The following is a 16,829-nucleotide window of genomic DNA, read 5'->3' on the forward strand; positions in this document are numbered from 1 at the left end:
GGGTGCAAGGGGACATGAGTGGGACATGGTTGCGGGCCTGCTGGCAGGTGCCCCACAGTGCTGGGGGGTGGGGGTGCAAGGGGACATGAGTGGGGGCCTGCTGGGGGGTGGGGGTGGTGGGAGACATGGTTGGGGGCCTGGTGGAGGCTGCCCCTGGTGACTGGAGGGGTGGGGGTGGTGGGAGACATGGGTGGGGGCCTGGTGGAGGCTGCCCCTGGTGACTGGAGGGGTGGGGGTGGTGGGAGACATGGGTGGGGGCCTGGTGGAGGCTGCCCCTGGTGACTGGAGGGGTGGGGGTGGTGGGAGACATGGGTGGGGGCCTGGTGGAGGCTGCCCCTGGTGACTGGGGGGTGGGGGTGCAAGGGGACATGAGTGGGACATGGTTGGGGGCCTGCTGGCAGGTGCCCCACGGTGCTGGGGGGTGGGGGTGCAAGGGGACATGTGGCTTGGCTGGGGGGCATGCCCATGGTGGATGGGCTGCCTGCGGGACATGACCAGGGGTGCAGGGTAGTCCCCTGTGGTGTGGGCTGCCTGCAGAGGTCGTAGAGGGGAGACCTGGGAGGACCCACACTGGCAATTCACCTCTTCAACTTCCCGCACACCCACGTAATACACTGCCCCACTCGCACAGGCCCAATCGCGTGTAGGATTTCTCGCGCACCCCTGTAATACACGTACCCAGGCCAATCGCGTGTAGATTTTCTCGCGCACCCCTGAAATCCACGTACCCAGGCCAATCGCGTGTAGCATTTCTCGCGCACCCCTGAAATCCACGTACCCAGGCCAATCGCGTGTAGATTTTCTCGCGCACCCCTGTAATACATGTACCCAGGCCAATCGCGTGTAGATTTTCTCGCGCACCCCTGAAATCCACGTACCCAGGCCAATCGCGTGTAGCATTTCTCACGCACCCCTGTAATACACGTACCCAGGCCAATCGCGTGTAGATTTTCTCGCGCACCCCTGTAATACACGTACCCAGGCCAATCGCGTGTAGCATTTCTCGCGCACCCCTGAAATCCACGTACCCAGGCCAATCGCGTGTAGATTTTCTCACGCACCCCTGTAATACACGTACCCAGGCCAATCGCGTGTAGCATTTCTCGCGCACCCCTGAAATCCACGTACCCAGGCCAATCGCGTGTAGATTTTCTCGCGCACCCCTGAAATCCACGTACCCAGGCCAATCGCGTGTAGATTTTCTCGCGCACCCCTGTAATACACGTACCCAGGCCAATCGCGTGTAGAATTTCTCGCGCACCCCTGAAATCCACGTACCCGCTCAATCGCGTATTTAACTTCCCGCGCGCCACTTTTTTGATGCGCTGGGACTCTACCGCCTGCCTTCGTGTGGCGGCCGTGTTTCAGCTTGTGCGTGTCTTTGGCTGTGCGTGGCTTTGCCCTATTCGATTCCATGAATACGTGTGGTTCGAGTGCGTGTGGGCGTTCCGTCTGCTTCCCTGCAGTACATCCCCAGTTACGCCCTTATTTTCGCGTGTTCCCCATTCCGTGCGTTACGCCCCATGTCCCGCCCACTTTCTGGTGTGTGCGCTGAGGTTGTGCGCTTTCACTGTGCGCGTCGCGCACGCCTTTCGCGATGTTGCAGTGACTTGTGCGCCATGCACGGGTTTGGCGCACATCCCGCGGTGAACACGCGCAGGGACTTCCATGAATCGCACGCGTGCGCGTGCGCCTGTTTTTTTCCTCTTGCGCATGCTTGCGCGAAGATTTTCGGCGCACGTTTGTTCCATGAATCGGCCCCTTAGACTCCTGCCAGGATTCACCAACTTAACATCCTAAAAGCCACAACATACCAGTTCAGAAAGTGCAATTGCAGAGGGGAGAGAGCAAGCATAAAATAAGTGGTGTTGCGTAGCAATTTGCTGTGCAATTCTGTAGGTTTGCTAATCAAATGGACACTTATGTAGCAAAGTTAGCTATTTAAGTTGCCCTCTTCAATGAAAGCACAGCTCACCCTTCATTCATCTTTTCTCTGTTCACTTCAAGTGCTAAAGGAGAGAAAGTGCCGAAGTAATCATCTCCTCCACTCTTAAGTGCCAAAGGCATGTGTGGGCGTATTAGACAAAAATGTCCTTTTCAAATAATTGCAATCCAGAAGTAATTGGGATGATACTTTTATTAAGCTTTCTATATTCTGTCTGGCAAAGACCAGTATCTGTCAATTTTATATATTTTTTAAAAGACGGTCATCCAATTTCATTCCTAAAATGTAAGTCGTTAGATAATGCATAATTGCAATGCTTTACAATAAAGTTCAGGTTAGTATATCTACATTTAATGGTGTTAACTATATTTCATTTTGTTGGGCAAAGATGCATCATACTGACGAGTGAACACTTTTGAAAATGCACATGATCGCATGATCAAATGCTTTTGATGGCATGCCTAGTTCTGTAACCTACAGTTCGCATAAATCTTGCAACTAGTGCTGAACCCATGAGCGAACTCCTACTTCTTGACATTCTATATTATCACCATGTTGCTTTATACCAGGTACCCTGAAAGTGAGATGACCATAAACTACAATATTCCACCTTGTTTGCCCAGTTCTCTGCGGGCTATAAAGCGAACTAAATGCTTACACAAAGTAGTGATCAATAGTTCCATCCAGTCTGTACATCTACAGATCTACTGCAATACCAAACACTGTAGTTAGGCTCCAGAGCTCGCTTTGCATTATGATTGTATTATATATTACCACCTGCAGGAGACAACTGGCCAAACTGTTTTCAGAGCTTTTTTTATCATATCTATTTGTGTCCATTCATGCAGCTAACCTTTTACATTTTACAGACCCTCATCTATGGCTTGCAAAGTCTTTTCGCCCACTCGCATAGTCGAGTAGATTTTATGAAGAAGGGCGAGTAGCATTTACAAGAGATATTTGAAACTTTCATTTAACATTTACTTAATTTATTTTATTTTTTTACATTTGTATAGCGCACATACGGCCAAAGGCATTATGGCACTGTTACTTGTGGCAGACTTAGTTGCGCAAGGTTACATACATAGGGTTACAGGGTTACATACATAGGTTACATGTCAGATGACTGCTATATGTTGAAATTGTTGTACACTGAGAATTTGTTACACAGTATTTGTTATCCAATCATTCAAATCGATTTTATGTTTAGGGCACCTTGAAGCGTTCCAGTGAAGGTGGGGTGCAGGCTAGATTTAGTTGAAGAGCATGGTTTTCATAGATTTTCGGAATGCTAGGTGAGAGACTACTGCTTGCAGGGGTGGTGGTAGGGCATTCCAGTATAGTGCAGCTAGGTATGGGAAGCTGGCCCCACCTGCTCTGGCTCTCTTGACTCGGGGGTTCGTGAGCATGTTTGTGTATGGGGTTCTGGTAGGCCTGGGTGGCCTACTTTGTTTGCACTATATGTGAAATACATGTTTCACTGTCCATGGCTGGGCTCTGGATGGCAGCAGTGGTTTTGTAGTGGCATGCACCATTTTACGGAAATAGCATTTTAAATGTGTTGTCCTCCGTTACTATGGGTTGAGTGCATTTCTCTTAGTTTTAATAGGTAAACTAGGTTACCTGACCTGCAGGTCAGGTTGAAGTTTAAAGAATTTGCAAGGTTTGACTCCTCTCACTAATGTCTTATTCCAGTGGTTCACAAAACTGCTGTATTGTTGCTCATTTCATGTATTCAGTACAAACATCTAGTGACATTAACAATATTAGAGCAAAATTGCTAATCAAATGGGTCTGTTTGCTAATCAAAAAAAATTTAATTAGCAAACTCTGCTAATCAATTTTTTAAAACTAATGTATGCCTTGGAGAGGTATGGATAGGTGCTGTGGTGCTCAGTGAGAGCAGCAGGTGAAGTGCTATGAAGAAAGTTAAGTGCAAACTGCAGTGGTTGAGGGTGAGCCGAGGCAAGTGCAGAGGACAGACAGCAGCTGGAATGGTAAAATGTGGGTGGTCAGGGCCCAAAGGATGCATAAGGGCCCTGCACACCAATCAAGCTACTGTGTGATTAGCAGGGGAGAGAGGGAGAGAAGGAAGAGGTAAAGAGGAAGGTCTTGAGGCTTTTCCGGAATTTAAGGAGGTCCTGCTCAAGACGAAGAGGGGTGGGCTGTTCCAAAGAAGGGAGCCAGCTGAGGAAAGAGATCGACCACCTGCCCTCTGTTTAGCAAACCGCTTTACACACAATGGTGTCTGGAGGGGCAATATTGCTGAAAGACTGGCCCCCGGCCCCAGACAGCCTTGTGGATGATGCAGAGGGATTTGAATTTAATCCGTGCTGCGACCGGGAGCCAGTGAACACTTTGTAGGGCAGGAGAGATGTGGTCTCGTCTAGCTGCCCTATTCTGGATTAGCTGGACGGGGTCGCAGAGTAGACGAAGGTAGATTCCGGAGGAGGTTAATGCAATAGACAAGCCTAGAGAGAACCAGAGCCCGGGTAACATGGAGTCTCTGTTGGAAGGTGAGAAAGGGTAGAATTCCTTTCTCACAGACAAAGGCAACGCTGAAGTGCCGGACCGAAAGGGAGTCGCAGTAGAAACACGAGTCCCAACGGTGATCAGGTCCCAGATACTCCAAACAAAAAGAATGGGGATCTGCCCTAGCGAAGCGATGTTCCGAAGAGGAACAAGAGACAAATCCCAAATGATCAGGCATAGACTAAAGACTACGCGACCGCAGAACCAGAGCAGGAGAGAAGGACAACAGGAAACAAGAAAAAGATGTCTTCCCGGTGATGCAAGTGCGTCCAGTCCCGACCGCGCGGAGAAAATGACTGAAGGGCAATGCGCAGGGCAGAGCTAAGGAGAGTGGGGCTACGGCCACGGGCGGTACCCCGTGTAAAAAGAGAAGGACACATTTTTCAATTTTATGCTTTTTTACAAAAGTGCTCCGGTCCCGTCCCACTGGACGGAATGTCCCAAAAGTATGGAGGAAAGGGGACGGAACATAGGAGTATAAGGAGGAACAGAAATCAGCCCACTCGGAGAGAAAGTGCCTGGAGGTCGGTAATGCTAGCAATGGTCAGGGTGGAGGAGGGAGATAGGACCAATGTGCATACTAGGCACTCAAAGGATGAATATAGCTGAGTGGGAAGGATGGAAGAAGGAATCCACTCAGGGAAGACTAAGGCAACCCCACCTCCAGCCCGGTGAGGTCGAGGGTTGGAGGTGATCTTAAAGCCGTTGGGTTAGAGAGAGTCAAAGGCAATGACTGAGCTGGCATTGAACCAAGTCTCAGTGAGTGTGAGTATATCAAGATCAATGCCTTCAAGAAGAAGGCAGATGTCAGCAGAGTGTTTGTTGGCTGAGCATGCTTTGTGGGATGCCAGATGGAGATGATCGCTGCCTTTGAATGTTTTTGAGGTCGAATACAGGGGCGTGGTACTTGTGTCAGAGGCGGCAGAGCAGGGGGAGAGGCAGGAGAAGAAAGGAAGTTGATGAGAGACAGTAGGATCCGGTCAAAGAGAAGGAGGTTGGCCTGAGGGCCTTCAACCACTATGGTGCCAGTGAGGTAGACATTAATGCAGCATCAAGATGAGAAGAAGCCCACCAGGAGGACTTCCCACTTGGTGCCGCCATTAATGGGAGAGCAAGAGAAAGGGGAAAGAGTAGAGATGAGAAGAGAAGTCCAGAGGTCTAGAGATGGGACAGAGAAAAGGATGACAGTGAAGATTTCCCTGGAGGATGGACTGACATTGGTGTCTGCAATTGGGAGGCCAAGGTTTGCACAAAGGATGTCTTTTTTTCTTTTTTATGCTTTTTCCGTCCAGTTGGAGTAGATTGGAGAGATGGAGAGTGCCATCTCGGAGCAAGAGGAAAGATGCAAGAGGCAGAGAGATAAAAAGGTGAGGCAGCGGTGGGGGAAGGGAGTGCACTAATGCACAGTTTTGACCCTAACTCACAGGCGGCCAAGTGGATGTTAAGAGCAACAGTCGCAAAGCAATGCAAGATGTGAGCACAACTAGGTTTGATTATTTTAACACACAACTATTACAACACTGCAGTACAGAGTGGATTAAAAAAGGAAGTGAGAGCTCAGGAAGAGACGACAACGAAATAACTTTTGACCATGAAGTACAAGTGGAGAAGTGCCAGGTGTGATAGTTTAGTGAGAAAGACAGGAGTGGCACAGGCACAGAGTCAAGGATAGGTGAGGCAGGCAAATGGAGCAATCAGTCAGCACTCACGTTATTGCATAAGAAAGGAGGCCATAGTCCAAGGGCGAGTGGTTAAAGTGGCCAGCAGCATGGTGCATTCCTAGCCTGAAATAGAATTGGGGGCCGAGCCAAGCCCAGTCAGGCATAGACAGCGGCCTTTGGAAGTTGGGCCGGCATCCGCCTGCCAGCTCACGCCAGCTAATTAGATGCTGCAACCAAGCAAATAACATCACCAAGTTGGGGACCCAGGCACTCCAGTGCTAGAATGAGAGCCGCCATCTTGGAGCGGTGGAAGGCCTAACATACAGCCCCACCAATGTGCACACACTAAATGATCAGCACCAAAAAAAATATTTTAAAAAAAGAGGGTGCTTTTTGCGCTTCGTTTCTTCAATAGCGCTTCATGATATTATGTCAAGCCCCAATGGGCTTACCTTGCGTGCAGTTCAGAGCTGCTCAGCAGCCTCATGGTGGAGCTCACAGCTGTTCCAGTAGCCTTTGTGGTGGACCAGGGCTCTGAGGGGGGAATCGCACTGCAAACCTCCTCCAATGCGGCGAGGACGTGAAAGAACAGAGAGGAGCATCAGAACCATCTGCCTGCATTTTGACCCTACAATTCAGCCCATGGCGCTCAAGCACAGGCAAGTACCGTTCCATCTCCGTGCAAAAGTTGAGAAGGAACTAGATGACCTGGTCAATCTGGAAATCAAAGAGGTAGGAAGCCCAACCACATGGGTCTCGCCCACTGTAGTTGCCAACAAGTCGAGACAGCCCGATGCCATTCGCATCTGTTTTGATATGTGACTTTCCAACAGAGCCATAAAGAGGGAGATACATCACCCTAGCACTCGACGACATCCTAGCAGACCTACAAGGAGCTAAGTTCTTCTCAAAGTTGGATCTAAGGTCAGGATACCACCAGCTAGTACTAGACCCGGCCTCCCGTTACATCACCACACACAAGGGTCTCTACCAATACAAGCGCCTTAACTTCGGCATATCCTCTGCAGCTGAAGTATTTCAGAACATGATCTGAAGCGCCCTGGCTGGTCTAAAGGGAGCCTTCAACATAAGCAATGACATTATGGTATACTCCAATACTGAACAAGAACATTTAGAAAGACTGTGTAAAGTGCTAGAGCGAATTCATAACTTGGACTCACGTTGCATAAAGATAAGTGTGCATTCTTACAGAAAAAGATCTGATTTTTCAGATTTGTCTTCCAAGAAAACGCCATCTCCCAAGATCCAGCAAAAATAAAAAACATTGAAACGGCTGTACCACCTTCAAATGCCTCGGAAGCGTGCAGTTTTCTGGGTATGGTCACCTACTGTGGGAGGTTCATCCGGAACTTGGCTTTGCTCTCGAATCCCCTCCATAACCTCACCAAGAAAGAGGACTGTGTTGGAGCAGAATGCGATGAGATCAGGAGTGCCCTGATAGCAGAGGACACACTGGCTTTTTTCGTCCCCAACGGTCACGCTGAAATCATAGTGGATGCAAGTCCATTTGGTCTATGGGTGGTACTGTCGCAAACGGACATAGAAGGGCATGCCCGCCCTGTTGCCTTTGACAGCAGGGAACTTCCACAGAAAGAGCAGCAATACTTTCCAAATGAGCGCGAGACACTAGCTGTGCTGTGGGGCTGCAGACACCGTCACCCTTCCTTGTACAGAAAATCAGTCACTGTAATCATCGATCACAAGCCACCGATCCCCATAATGGTTGGATCGAACATCAAACTCATTTATCGCCCAGGAATATAATAACACGCACACTGGAGCTCACCCACAAAGGACATCATGGGGTGACGAAGAAAACAACAGCCCGACTCCGGACAATAGTGTCGTTCCCCAGCCTAGAAGATAAGGTAGAAGAGTTCATACACAATTGTGTCTGTAGTCTGGCGGCATTACCCCACCAAATAGATCTGCCTATAGAATCCATGGACTAAAGCAGCGTCCCCTGGGGTACAGTACACGTGAACTTCGGGTCCACTTGCCGAGATACCCATTTCATCATGCTAATTGAGAAATGGTCAACGTACCCTGAGGTAGAATTTGAGGACTGTACCTCACTGGAGGGCGTTATCCCAGTCCTGGAAAGGATCTTCGCCACTCATGCACTCCTAGAAGAAATATGTACAAACGGCCTGCTGTTCCAGAGCAGAGGGTTTTCAGAATAGCTCACGTGGCTGCAGATTCGTCATCGGAAAATAACACCAGTATGACCACGAGCAAATGGAGAAGCGGAGAGAATGATGAGAACCCTCAACAAAGTGTTACGCATTGCCCACCTGCAAGGGAAGTGTGAGAAACGCGCATTATACCAGTTCTTGTCTGAATACTGCATTGCACCCCACTGGTCGACCCGAGTTTCCCCAGCCGAAGCCTTATTCCAACAATGCCCAAGGGGGTTACTACCAGAACATTCCAGCCGCGTTTAAGGAGGAAAGGCAACGAGCGAGAAAGTGCCAGCAGAGGCCTACAGTATCACCACCTGGAAGTCAGTGACCGGGTACTGGTAGGAACCAGACACCCAAAAGAAAAGCTGGATCCACCCCATTAGCCCAATCCGATGGAGGTCGTGAACAAGAAAGGAACCATGGTCACGGATTCCGACTGCTCAGCAACAGTAACAAGGAATGCGAGTTTCCTCCACCGAGTAGGGCAGTCGGCAGGTCACGGAGTGAGGAAAATTGGACTGCTGCATCCCCACAATGGCGGGGGCTCGAAAGTGAAGTCCATTATTTGGACTGGGGACCTGTCTCCCCACCACGACACTCTGGTCCCTTGCAATACTGTTGCACATTCCAAATTCCAGTTAGTTCTACCATCCCCAAACCAGCCTTTTTAAGAAAATGTGTTGGCAATTGCGCCACCTACAAGGCACACATACTGCATTGGCATACAGAGACTGTGTGAAAAGGGACATGCAGCTTATGGGCGCTTGTTATTTTGGCGACATATTGACTACCTACTGCCATGGTAATTCCCATGGCCATTCACACCCCAACCGCTAACTGTGCCTCTCCACTCAAAATACACCTTGCTGGGTTCTCAGAGTTGGCTTTATCATGCAGTAACATTCAACTCTGCATTACGGGCGTGCCAATATTATTTCTAAACCATCTTCTAAGAGTTAATGGCTTAATTGCAGCTGTAAATGAGCATCTGGGGTATTAAAAATGTCAGCAAGACTGCCTTCGGTCTTTTAATTCATAAGGAAGTGTGTGTGTACTGGCATCTGTTCATTGCAATGAAATCCTGTTGAAAACAAGCACTTGCAAACTTCACAGTTTCAGCTTGTGTAAAGGTATTAGACTGCATTATGGCAGTACCTGGCTAGTTCCTATTCCCCAACTAAAAAAAGCCAGGCGTATTGGCTCTGCCAATTCTGGTTATTTAGGACTTGTCAGCTGTAGTGACTCACATCTTGCTCACCCCAGCTCCCAAGAGTTCAGGTTTTTAGTCCCTGGCTGTAGCCCCGCCCGCGTTGCTGCTCATCAATGTGCCCTCTGGAGACCGAAGTCACAAGACCAGCACATGATGGGGAGATGGTTTGAAGTCGGGCTCGCAGTACGTGGACAGAGGTCGTTTGTGCTCAACACTTCTCAAGGTCGAGACACTTCCTTTGTCCAACGATCAGCGGAGATACGCCCAGTCCAAAGATAATAACATTAACGACTAACTCGGACACTCACACCGGTCAGCGACGCGTGCATGGCAGAATCCGCACTATGCAATGGGCACATGGGAGCAACAGAGGGCGGATGGCATTGTGATAAACGTTGCCTGCTCGCCATGTTATCCACCTTTCATCTGAAGCACGTTTGAGGAAGTGTGGGACCACTAAAGGATGTCAAGGTGGGGAAATTAACTGCACACTATTTTACTAGAAGATTTGCGCGTTCCCCGGGAACGGAACGCCGTTCCGGCAAATATGTAGTAAATGTGACCCCTGTCAACGATAGCGAACCTAACGGGGTTTAATTTAGACACTGCGAATAGCAATAGTCCACGTATCGTTTCTCCTTGGGTGGCGCAGTTGCCTCTCCAATATAGAAAGGAAGTGGGAGTAGCGTGCAAGGAGGGGACGACGTGAAAAATTCGAGGTGCGCCCTAATAACGTGGGCGGGGTCCTCCTCCCTCCCCCCTGGTTAAGGGGAAGGTGGGCTGGATGCAGCCTGAGGGGCGTGAAGTGCGCCAAACCTAAGAAAAGATTGCGAAATGCAACAATGGAAAGGGGCGTGTCAGGCTGCATATAAGCCAGCGGGCGTCCTGCTGCAGGAGTCTTCAGATAGTCCACAACAAGGCCCTGCGGATACCGTCTGGAGCTCCAATCTTCACAAGGATAGCAGACCTTCACAGAGACCTGGACATCGAGATGTGCGAAGCTGAGTAAGAACTTCTGCAAAGGACTGGATCAGAACCCGAACCCTCTGATCAGAAGACTCACTGCCACCACTGCAAACCCATTCGACCGCTACCCGCGGGCCATCACTGCGAAGACCCTGTGAAACCAGCTCTACTGTGACAAGACCACACAGACCAAGAAGAATACAAACCCACGACTACATACTCAACCCGAGAAGATGGAGTAATGAGGCTCAAGCCTCGGTATCCAAAGATCACTTCTGCTGACGAATCCATCGTGAGCAGAAGGGATGCCCGCCGCTCTGAAGGACCTGGTTTTCATTTTGTTTTTTACATTGCAGTCCAAGGTAGGAGGAATCAGTTTTGTTTCAGGAAGAAGCTCCAAGGTTTTGAAGCGGTGCGTGTGCCATCGGTGCCTCCAAAAAGGAGCGAATTGCCTTCCAGTAAACTGGCATCTTCAGAGTGGACCTGCAGTGTTGGTGAAGTCCCACGGACGGGAGCGGTGGCGTCAGGAGGATCGGCGCACACGCAGAACAGAGCAGCGGGGAAGGAGAGCAGCCGGCGTAGTGCGCAACAAACAGAAGATGAGGCAGCAATAGAGGGAGTAGGGAAAACATCGCATGGCGAACCGCCCACTCTCCACGGTATGGCAGTAGTTTGGTAGGATGGAGGACTTTTCTAGCCAGCAGACGCAGCGGAGGATGGCAGAGGTGCGAATGATGCTGCTGGTCAAGTTGAGCGGTGCGTGTGCCCTAGGGCCGCCGCGAGAAGCGGGATGAAGAGGGAGACCGGGGAACACGGGACAAGTGGAGGATTTTCGCGCCAATAGTTTCAGGAAAAGGGTTGGAAGCATAAGACATTCCAGCCTGCCGCGCGAGGAGCTTATGACCCTAGGTACGAGGTGTCACTGCAACACATTTATGCTTTTCACATGACAATTGTGCCGAAGAAGCAGTGGCCAGCCTAATACATTTCGGTCCGCGGCGGTCGGCGCCTTCTTGGGCAAAAGGAGAAAGTGTGAGGTCACCGGGTTTTCATGTGGAGCTTAGTTTTTGGTCTCGTCGACGCTGAATGAATTGCCGGGAGGTATTTATGCGTTTGGATACCGTTTCATCTGGCTTGTACTTTCAGAGAGAGAGGCAACGGATGTTAAGGTGAGGGAGTGGAATGTGTGCGTTGAGACTTGCCTCTTTCGCAGGCTGTGCGATTTGCAGGATGAAAAACATGTTCTCGTCATTAGTTTTGAGTTTCTTGCGCGGCTGCGCGGGGTTGTTTTTGTTTCCAGCTGCACTCATTAAGATAGGTTTTGGGGTTGTTATAGAAGGGAAGCGCATTATCCGTGGCTCCCTTAACTTTCACCCATTATACAGGTTTGGTAGCAACCTTGTGACTTCGTGGTTAAGGCCATTGACGCGAGTTGGGAGCTCCGTAGTTCGAGTAGCAATAATGGATTTTCAAATTGGATCAGCTAGTGGGGTTGTTTCATTGCCGGTTTAGGTTGCACGTCAATAGTAGCAGCGGTCGCTCTCCGACGGGGACTGGGGAAGGACACTTTACATACGTGCAGCCATGGTGAGCGCGGGAGGGTGTATTGCATTGTTTCAAGTTTCTCTCTGTACTTTCACATTGACGGGAGTTCGCACTCAAGCAGGTTGTTGGTTTTAAGAGGCTGACCAGCCCCCGCAGGGGGCGCTAGAGGGACAGCCCACATAGCGGGCTGTCCCCTCTGGCCACCTCCTTCCGGTTGCTGGGCATGCCTCTCCTCTTCCTCCCACCTAAGCGAGGCGAAAGAGGTGTCCCCGGGGACCTGGCTTCCGGTCAGATCTCCCCGAGGACACTTATAAGGGCGGGAGCGGCAGGCCATCAGTCTTTTGCCCTGCAGCTCCCGCCTGGTTTCTTTGTGGATAAATGCATGCCCATGGGGTGCTCAGTGTCTTGTTCCTTTTTCGAAGCAGTCAGCACATTCCTTGAATGGGCGGCGCACAGAAGAGAGCAGCGGGGGAGGGGGGGCAATGGTCCATTACCTGGTCGATTTTTCCATTTACTGGCAAGGATGGGTCCGATGACTGTTCAAGTGCAATGTCTGCCTTTCAGCAATGGATGGGAGAGATGGGGGTTCCCTTAGCGCCTGGGAAGACAGAAGGTCCATGTAGGATTTTAACATTCCTTGGCATTGGGATTGACACTGTTAAGGGGACCTGCAGGTTACCAGAGGACAGTGTCGAAGGCCTAAACGCTGTGATTATGAGTAATTTGTCGAAGGACGAGACCACCCTGGAGAAGATGCAGCAACTCCTGGTGGTCCAAGTTCCGGAAGGCCCACCCGGAGGGCAAGCTGGAGGGAGCACAGTTCAAAAAGGAATGGTGGCAGTTGGTGGTGTGGACAGGGCACTCGCAGAGTTGAGTGAGCGCTCACTCACGCCCGGAGTAAGATGCAGATACCAGCAAGGTTATGGTAAGCTCAAGAGCGTGATTTCTTACCTACAGTGCGAAAAACAGACCGCGGGGGAACAGGTACGCACTTTTGTGGTTTGGGCGCACTCAGAAGGATTGTCAAAGAGTTGGGCGGCGCCGCACCTGGCGGCGGTTGCCTTCCACTCCAAGTTGGAGGGGAGGGGTGATCCCACAAAGGGGGTTTTTGGTGCGCTCGGCATTGAAAGGCTGGGCCCGTTCGGAGCCAAGGTCGGAGGACGTGCGCAAAACCAATTGACTTTGGGTTATTGGAGAGGTTGTTGGCCATATTACCTAGCAGATGCTTCGGCGAATACGAAACGGCTCTATTCAGGTTGGCGTTCGCATGGGCCTTTTTTGGGGCCTTTAGGATTAATGAGCTAGTTTCTGCATCCAAGAAAGACACATCTGGGAGGGCCATTGCTTTTGGGGATGTAACGCTGTTCCACAAAGACGCAGATGAAGGTGTCAGTATATTATTAAGGAAAAGCAAAACGGACCAGCAAGGAAAAGGTTATAACATAGTCTTACATGGGCCCCCCCTTGCGGAATGTGCCCGGTTCACCTTTTTTAAGCTCTTTATACAATTAAGAGCCACGAGTTCTGGCCCCATGCCAATTCACGCCGGCACTACCCCTCACCCCCTTTCTGTATTCCAATTCCGAAAGTGCTGGCAACGGCTTTGAGGGCCGTGGGCATCCAGGCTGCAGGATGGTCCACACATAGTTTTAGGATAGGCACAGCCACCACAGCCTTTCGGCGGGGCATGTCTCCCCTGGCGATCATGAAGGTGGGGAGGTGGGAGTCAGGCCGTTATTGACTGTATGTCCGCCCCCAACACAGTGCATTCCCAGAAGAATACTAGATACCAAGAGCACTCAAGGGCCGGGCTGGGTAGTTGGGCGGGTTGGATCCTGGGGGATCAAAAAACTTATGGTGTGGTATGTTTTTCCCCCCGCAGATGACGCAGGGTGGTTGATCGGCCACTCATTTGTGAAAAAGTGTGTGTGTGGCCGGCACTCCTGGAATGAGGCGGCATTCCTTGCTGCCTGCTATTCACTGGTGACTCCAGGGGAGGGGGGCACCAAGGCGGTTATTAAGTCATTTGGGGGGCAACAATCCGGCCAAGTTAGGTCGCGGACGTTTGCCCACACAAATACAGGTGACGTTGCGCATAGTGGCGCACGAGTTACCTGGTGTGAATCCCCACCCACCCACGCCTGATAAGTAAAGTCTTGGGGCAAACAAGTCAAAGGTCGGTAAGATTTTGAGTGTAACCAAAAGCATTGTCAGCTTATGCCAGTGGCATATATGGGACAGTGTCCTACTATTAGTAACCAGGGTTCCCGGGTAGTACCCAGAAGTGTTGTCAGCTTGTGCCAGTGGCATACATGGGACAGTGTCCTACTGGTAGTAACCAGTGTTCTCCTGGTAGTAGCTGCCTGGGTGAGCTAAGGAGGGCTGGTTGCAGTAAACCAATGGTGAGTATGGTAACAATGTGGATATTTAGGAAAGTTTTAAGGAGAAGTAAGGTCCTAAGGTTTGGGGGCATTGATGGCAGCGGGAGCCACCATCAAAGCGTGGCGGAGTATCGGGGCGGTCCTAGCCAATAAGGGACTTCACGCTGCAGCTGCAGCGGCTCGGCATTGGCCGGGCTCAAGCCGATCCCTCGACGGGCACTGACTCCCTTACTTAGGCCTTTAGGCCAACAATCTCCTGGTCAGTGCCCCTGAGTGTCCTGCTGGTAGTACCAGTGTAGCTGGAATAACCAGCAGTTTTTGTCAGTTTGGCCAGTGGCTAAAGAGGTGACATGGTTCACCCGTATCTGACTGTTTTTTGTGATGTGGCTGGGACCGTCCCAAGTTGTCTTGCTCCAAATAAACTGTGACCTTGTGTTTTCCAAAGAACTTTAGAAAAGTTGTCTGTGTATTCATTTCAATGTGCTATTGTTCTGACCTAGGGAGGTGGGGGTGTCCAATGAGGATCTCCCCGCTAAGAGGCTGACCGGCCCCCGCAGGGGGCACTAGAGGGACAGCCTACATAGCGGGCTGTCCCCTCTGGCCACCCCCTTCCGGTTGCTGGGCATGCCTCTCCTCTTCCTCCCACCTAAGCGAGGCGGATGAGGTGTCCCCGGGGACCTGGCTTCCGGTCAGATCTCCCCGAGGACACTTATAAGGGCGGGAGCGGCAGGCCATCAGTCTTTTGCCCTGCAGCTCCCGCCTGGTGTTAATCCCCACCCACCCACGCCTGATATTAAAGTGTTGGGGCAAACAAGTTGAAGGTCGGTAAGATTTGGAGTGTAACCAAAAGCGCTGTCAGCTTGTGCCAGTGACATATATGGGACAGTGTCCTACTGGTAGTAATCAGTGTTCTCCTGGTAGTAACCAGAAGCATTGTCAGCTTGTGCCAGTGGCATATATGGGACAGTGTCCTACTGGGAGTTAATACGTGCAGACCGGTAGTAGAGTAGGATCAGGGTGAGGCTTTCGCATCATCAATAGGAGTGATAAGGTGAACAGAGTTAATTAGTGATAAGATAAGTTTAGTGTGTTGTATGAGTTGTTCCTAATTCTCTTCTCTTGTTACAGGCGGAGTATCGGGGCGGTCCTAGCCAATGAGGGACTTCACGCTGCAGCTGCAGCGGCTCGGGATTGGCCGGGCTCGAGCCGATCCCTCGACGGGCACTGACTCCCTTACTTAGGCCTTTAGGCCAACAATCTCCTGGTCAGTGCCCCTGAGTGTCCTGCTGGTAGTACCAGTGTAGCTGGAATAACCAGCAGTTTTTGTCAGTTTGGCCAGTGGCTAAAGAGGTGACATGGTTCACCCGTATCTGACTGTTTGGCCAGTGGCTAAAGAGGTGACATGGTTCACCCGTATCTGACTGTTTTTTGTGATGTGGCTGGGACCGTCCCAAGTTGTCTTGCTCCAAATAAACTGTGACCTTGTGTTTTCCAAAGAACTTTAGAAAAGTTGTCTGTGTATTCATTTCAATGTGCTATTGTTCTGACCTAGGGAGGTGGGGGTGTCCAATGGGGATCTCCCCGCTATGTAAGCGTCGGTCGACGTTATGGCCGCATTTAAGGAGGGAGACATGTAAGGCGGAGAATATGGGATCCTACGCCCACGAATCCGAGCCATTAGGAAAGAGCCAACTGCTTTGGGCGTTTCAAATTGTTTGGGGTAAACGCACGCTTGCAGCATAGCGGATCAAAATGGGAAAACGATGTCTAAGGTTATTTAGAAGTTTGATGCAATAGACAGCACAGTGCAGGTCCTTGCCCTTTATCGTTTGTTTTAGGAGGATTATGGTAATGTACTTGGTGAGCGGATGGGATTTAGTTTAGGTTATATAGTTTAGGTTTATATAGTTGCCGGCGGGTCAGAATAATAAGGTTACTCACCGTAGTAACCACCTTACTCCTAGTCCATAGTCCCCTTTCCTCCATACTTATGGGACCTTCCTCCGTCCTGTGGGACGGAACCGGAGCACTTTGTAAAAAGCATCACATTTTTCAAAAATGTGTCCTTCCTCTTTTCACATGGGGTACCACACACGCCCGTAACCCCGCCCTCCTTAGCTCCGCCCAGCACATCGCCCATCAATCCTTTTCTATCGCCTTTAAGCAATAACAGAGGAACCTTATTAGAGGGGACGGCGGGCAGGCGTATGGAGGAAGGGGACTATGGACTAGGAGTAAGGTGGTCACTATGGTGAGTAACCTTATACTCCTACGTCCGTCCCCTTTCCTCCATACTTATGGGAGATTCCCAAGCACTCCTCACATACTGAAAAAGGTTTTTAAGCACAGCCTGGCCAAACGGAGCATCAGCTCTGGAGCTCAGAT

The 16,829-nt window shown here is 50.5% G+C and overlaps 1 protein-coding gene and 1 long non-coding RNA gene across 4 annotated transcripts in view; one reads left to right on the forward strand and one right to left on the reverse strand.

Moving 5' to 3' along the window:
• Nucleotides 1–16,829, reverse strand: part of LRCH4 (leucine rich repeats and calponin homology domain containing 4) — a 1,212,507-nt gene that overhangs the window by 948,732 nt on the left and 246,946 nt on the right. The gene's annotated exons all lie outside the window — the stretch shown is intronic.
• Nucleotides 12,679–15,943, forward strand: LOC138476037 (uncharacterized). The gene is made up of 2 exons (XR_011270625.1): nt 12,679–12,982; nt 15,573–15,943. It is a non-coding gene; the product is annotated as an uncharacterized lncRNA (long non-coding RNA).

Source organism: Ambystoma mexicanum, chromosome 1p (assembly GCF_040938575.1).
Source record: "Ambystoma mexicanum isolate Mex_15411 chromosome 1p, UKY_AmexF1_1, whole genome shotgun sequence".
Classification (NCBI taxonomy): domain Eukaryota; kingdom Metazoa; phylum Chordata; class Amphibia; order Caudata; family Ambystomatidae; genus Ambystoma; species Ambystoma mexicanum.